Source organism: Hypanus sabinus, unplaced genomic scaffold (genome assembly GCF_030144855.1).
Source record: "Hypanus sabinus isolate sHypSab1 unplaced genomic scaffold, sHypSab1.hap1 scaffold_441, whole genome shotgun sequence".
In the NCBI taxonomy this organism is placed as follows: domain Eukaryota; kingdom Metazoa; phylum Chordata; class Chondrichthyes; order Myliobatiformes; family Dasyatidae; genus Hypanus; species Hypanus sabinus.
This window is the reverse complement of record NW_026781315.1, coordinates 213669-219947: the sequence shown is the minus strand read 5'-3', so window position 1 is coordinate 219947 and position 6279 is coordinate 213669. Positions and strand designations below refer to the sequence as shown.

Genomic DNA, 6279 nt, shown 5'->3' with positions numbered 1-6279 from the left:
ATATAACCATATAACAATCACAGCACGGAAACAGGCCATCTCGGCCCTCGTAGTCCGTGCCGAATGACATGGTGGAGGACGGAGGATTACAAATACCTGGGCATACGATTTGACAATAAACTGGACTGGTCAATGAACAATAAGACTGTCTACAAGAAGAGTCAGAGCCGTCTCTGTTTTCTTAGGATACTGAAGTCCTTTAACATCTGCGGGACGATGCTGAGGATGTTCTACGAGTCTGTGGTGGCCAGTGCTATGATGTTTGCTGTTGTGTGCTGGGGCAGCAGGCTGAGGGTAGCAGACACCAACAGAATCAACAAACTCATTCGTAAGGCCAGTGAAGTTGTGGTGGTGGAACTGGACTCTTTAACGGTGGTGTCTGAAAAGAGGATGCTGTCCAACTTGCACGTCATCTTGGAAAATGACTCCCATCCGCTCAATGATGTACTGGTTCGGCACAGGAGAACATTCAGCCAGAGACTCATTCCACCGAGATGTAACACTGAGCGTCACAGGAAGTCATTCCTGCCTGCGGTCAACAAACTCCTCTCTCGGACACTCTGAGCCAAAGGGCTGGTCCTGGACTAATGTCCACTTGACATAATTTACTATTATGGCTTAATTATTAATGGTTTTATATTGCTATATTTCTACACTGTTCTTGGTTGGAGCGACAGTAACGAAACTCAATTTCCCTCGGGATCAATGCAGTATGTTGTCTGATTAAATTACAGCAGGCAATATCTTAATATTCCCTAACCGGGAATCGAACCCGGGCCGCGGCGGTGAAAGCGCCGAATCCTAACCACTAGACCACCAGGGAAACTGATGATGCGTTGCACACTGCAATAGATACTAACAGATCAGAAAAAATACGAAACAAAACCGATCGATAAATAATAATCATCATCATGAATAAATGTGATAAATATGGTCATGTAACTACTGCTCAGCACTTTGCATATCTTTTGTTCACCCGGCGCTTCTGGTTAAGGGACACTCTGGACTCTGAATGAATCAGTCAGAAACACTCGCTCTGCAGTGTCTTGATAAAGATGGTGACATTTAGATTCTCTTATGAGCTTTGGGTCATTTTTGTTTCTGCCTGTCGCCTCGAAACAACTCAGTAGCCGGCCCTCCGATTCCCGCGACAGTGTTGCCGATACATCTGATGTCTTGTTCCTCACCCTCCGCCTGGATGGAGGTAGGAGAAGTAAAATCAGACGTTCAGAATGCCTGAAATATGGTCTGGGGTGGAATGGTAGGCTTTCCTGATCGTGCCCTAACTGTGGTCGTGTGTGCAGGAGGCCCTTGAACAGAGGATGACGTGCTGATGACAAATTAGCTTAGATTTCATTAAACAAGCCTGATAGAAACCCCCGCAATTATTGGAAAGTCCTCAGGGTAGGCAGTTCCTTGTTTGCCGATCGCGGTATTCAGTACATGGTATGCTTGATTAACATCTGCTCTGGCGGTATGTGAAGTGCCGTCCGGATCAATGAGGAGAACCTCTCGGTAAACAGCACCGACAGAACTCAAACGTTGGGTGTTGTGATTGGGGGAACAAGGGTGCGGCAAGACCGCTATATGGGCAGAGCATGAAGAATTTATCATGAAACAACACGCTGTTCAACATCCACCATCTTCCGCCCCCACCCCGCTCCCCACCCCCTGCACCATAATACCGTCTTATCTTCTCCGAACGGTGGAATCCTTCCGGCTGTTCCACCGAACTGAGCCATATCTCCATGAAACAGAGAAGACAGCAGCCCCTCATTTCCCTCCGAAACTGCAACGTTGCACTTACGAAAATCCATCTTGTTTTCAAGTAATTGGCCTTTGGCTAAGAAGATGCAGGTAAGCGATGCTTCATCGCCCGTCGATTTAGTCTGGCTTGAAGTCATCCGAACCGACCTCTTTTCCGGCAATGGTAATGGCTGACCTTCGCTGATCGCTGAAAGGTGCCGCACCGGCATTCCCGAGAGTCAAATCCACCTGGTCTTTCAGCAGCTCGTTAAACTGCTGAGTAATTTAGACAGATCAACAGTACGTTTCTTAAAGGGAAATTAAGGGCTTCACAGAGCAGCTACAGTCGGTCAGCAGAAATACATCCAGACATTTTGCGAGCTGTCGGCAATACGTCGCGTGTATCGCTAGTGTCATCGTGGATCTTTGGATTTATAAACAAATCTCAACTTTCCTAAAGCTTTGTCAGTTTTCCGTGTGGGAGGATGCTCGGGAAGGATCAGTAGTTTGGCTTTCACAATGAGGAAGTAAATTGGATTGGCCTTTGGGTACGTTGGGGAAGTTAGAGTGTGGTAATGGATGGTTGTCTCTCTGACTGGGGACCTGTGACGAGTGGAGTGTCCCAGGGATCGTTGTTGCGTCCATTGTTGTTTGTCATCTTTATCAATGATCTGGATAATGATGTCGTTAACTGGATCAGCAAATTTGCCGATGGCAACAACCTTACGGGTGTAGTTGACAACTAGGAAGAGTACCGGAGCATGAAACGGGATCTGGACCAGCTGGAAAAAATGGGTTGAAAAATGTCAGATCGGAATTAACGCAGACACGTGTTAGATGTTGCATTTGGGAGGGCCAGCCAGGGTTGGTCTGACCCAACGAGCAATAAGACACTGAGGGGTACGGTAGAATAAACGAATCTGGGAATGCAGATCCATAATTCAGTGAAAGTTGCGGCACAGTAAGATAGGGTCGTAAAAACAGCTTTTCGCACATTGGCTTTCATAGACCAAAGTACGGAGTACAGGAGCTGGGATGATACGTTGCTGTGGTTTAAGGATTTATTGGGGCCCAATTTAAAACATTGTGTGCGGTTGTGCTCAGCTATCTGCAGGAAAGATGCAAATAAGACTGAAAGAATGCAGAAAAAGAATTACACAGGTATTGCCGGTACTGAATGTTTTTAATTAAAAGGAAAGTTTAAATATATCAGCACTTTATTTCCGAGCGGGTAGGAGACAGAGGGGAGATTTGATAGAGGTATACAACATTATGAGGCGTATAGAGAGTGTAAATGCAAGCGGGCTTTCTCCACTGATGTTGGGCGAGAATACATCTGGCGATATTGGGTGAAGGGTGAAATGTGGAATGTTTAAGGTAAACATGAGGGGAAACGTCTTCACTCAGAGGGTGGTCAGAGTGTAGACAGTGCTGCCAACACGTGGTAATTGAGATTCCGATTTTAACGTTTAAGAGTTGATTGGGGAAGTACACGGATGAGAGGGATATGGATGGCCACAGTCCGGGTGAGGACGATGGGAGTAGGCAGTTTAAATATTTCCACACTGACTAGACGGGCTGAAAACCCTGCTTCTGTGCAGTGGTTCCCTATGGATGTCTGACTGTATGTCTGGGTTAGAGCTTTAGTGACCCACAGCACCGACCAATCCAGAAAGTCGTTGATATTGCTTTATCCCTCTGTCCTTGCACACACTGAAGCATGGAGACTGAGTTAATGGATGGTTACAGCAAAAGAAGATGGAAGCTTTTGAAATTGTTTATTCTGTATTCTCCTATTGCCTGCGATGCTTTTGAAGGAAGACAAATGTGAGCCCGGATATGTGCTCCGCTCTCGCTGCGTTTTCAGTTTGTGTAGTTTTGTCTGTTGCATTTATTACTGATTTCAGAGGGAGACACGGATTCCACACCGGCCATGTGGATTCAGGATTAAAATGATTGAACTATGAGCGTATCTACACCCGATACGATAAAACCACGATTCAGAGGTAAATTAGCTTTAGGATAAATGGGTGTGTACTTGAATTGGGAATTTAGAATTGGTGTTTTGGAAGGCTGGTTCTTTTAATAAGCGCCAGAAGCTGCTGCTGGGCACTTTGAAATGCTGGTTTTAAGTTGTAGGGCTCCACTGGAAAAGATGTTTTGTAGACATTGTAGCATTTGCCCTGTAATATGTAAATGACCCGTCAGTTCAGAAAACGCGCTGGTGCAGTCAGTAGCTCGGCCATTTGCTTACGTCTTCAGCCCGAATTCCATTAATTATCCGGGTGCCGCTGTGTGGTCAGATTAAAAAGATTAATTACTCAGCCCTATTTCTCGGAGCACTGTAACTGCAGACTCGCAATAGAGTTGTAAAGTGTACCGAAGTTTCGACTCTCTATGCACAACACGGCTGCCATTTGTCTTCCAGCCAGAATTTATTCTGTCAACGACATCATCTGCCTTCTGTTAGGAAGCCAATACTGAATCAACGCAGCCAGGTTTCCCTCGATCCCATGCCTCCTGACTTTCTGAATTAGTCTACTATGGGGAACTGATCAAACGCCTGACCATAATTAATGCACCCACATCGACTGTCCTGGTTCATCCGTTAGTTTTATTTTCACTTTTTCAATTAAATCAATCTGGCTCATTAATGACAACATACCATGCTTTCTCTCCGTAGCCAGACTACGTTTCTCCAAATACTCATTAATACCCTCTTTAGTAATCGTCTCCAGTTGTTTACCCATTACTGATGTAAGAGACCATGGTCTATAATTCCAAGAAGTATCCCTGCTATTTTTCGTCAACAAATGAATAACATTTTCTACGCTCCAATCTTCTAGTTCTACTTCCGTGGCCAGCGAAAACACAAATATCCTGTCCAAAAGCTCAGCAATATCTGAGTTTGGCTTCCAAAATTGGCAGGACTGTAACTTTTCCGGCAACGGGGAATCATCTTCAATAATGTTTTCCCAAGTTTCCAGCGCATCCTCTTTCTCAACGTCGTCACGTTCGAGCCTATCTGCATTATTACGTTGTGGGCACATTGATCAATACATTCAGTAAGGATCTTCACTGTTTACTTTGTCTCCAGACACAAGTTTTCCTCTTTTACCTCTGATTTGCCCACGCTCTTCCCAGTCTCCTCCTGTTCTTCACAGTGCAACTCGTCAAGGATTTCTCAAATCCCCCATCACTCTTTTAAGTCCACTGTTATATTCCCTCCTGTCTACATTGTGACTCGCTGTAGCCTTACCTGATCGTTTCTTCCTGTTCTGTAAGTATCGTTCTTTCTTCCTCTTGACGTGTTGTCCAAATTCCTTGTCTCCCAGGGTTACTTTACACTGTCATCCTTTCCCTGCGTCACTGTGACAAGTCTATACTGAACCCCGTGTCAGTGCTCCCTAAAAAATCCCCACATATCTGCTGCGTAATACCCCGAATGCATCATTTCCCAATGTACCTTCCTAAAATCCTGCCAGGCAGCACCATAATTCGCAGACCGCAAATTAAACACACTCCATACTCTCTGGTCCTATCCCTGGGCAAAGTAAATGGAGGGGAGTTCTGTCCTATCTTTCTGAAATGAGATCCGCGGAGAGATCTGTCACCTGACCAGTTTACTTTAGTAATATTAGATCCGGTACGTACTGTTCACTAGTGCGCCTGTCTTCTTGTAGTGACATGAATCCTCCCTGGACACTAACAAGAAATTATGCCATAATTAAATATTTACCCTGGGGAGATGCCAAAGAACATTATGGATGTTTCAGTTACTCATGTAAATAACCTAGAAAATGTCCAAGCCCCGCTTCACGATCGGTTCCTCACTGTTCCAGTTGCTATTTTTTTTTGTTAGAGGGCGGCTGTACAGAATACTCCAAATGTTTCTGAGTTCGTCTCACATTTTATTAAAAAACGAACGCTCCACATTGTCCTCCCTTTCTGCGGTTGCGATACTGTCCCTGGTTTCCCGTCGAACACCCTTTACATTATGTTACACGACCCTGTCCATTTTGAAACATCTAAAACGCGGAAAGCCCTGAAGCCACCCCTGCCCTTGTGACAGTCGAGTGTCTGTGATAGTTTGGAACATACTTCAACCAATGAAACAATCACGCCAGCTGCAATGAGCGCTTGTATTGCCACCAACCTGAACTTATGAAGTGGGCAACCTTCCGCCAATTCTGCAATTTCCGGGCGACCAGGCACATGATTGTTTGAGTTTATGACATATTTGCCGAACCTGTTCATTGCAAAACTGCTTTATTTGAAAATTTCTCCGAATTGCCTTAAGACACGGGCATTATCTACACAGATGGCCATTTAAAGTAAACACATACTTCATTCCATTCCTCAGCTCTTCTCTGAATTTCCTCTGTGTCAGTGTATAGATACAAGTATTGGTGCACATGCTGAGTGTTTGCAACATGAACCTAAATTGTTGTAGGATGTATGCCGGGGAACTCAAATATCTGTCCTCGTAAAAATAGTTCTGCACTTGCCATTTCAGAGTATGGGTGACAGAGG

At 45.0% G+C, this 6279-nt stretch overlaps 1 non-coding gene across 1 annotated transcript; it reads right to left on the bottom strand.

The window, feature by feature from the left end:
• Positions 1-751: 751 nt before the first annotated feature.
• On the bottom strand, positions 752-823 carry trnae-uuc (transfer RNA glutamic acid (anticodon UUC)). Its single transcript has one exon. It is a non-coding gene; the product is annotated as a tRNA-Glu (tRNA).
• Positions 824-6279: the final 5456 nt, after the last annotated feature.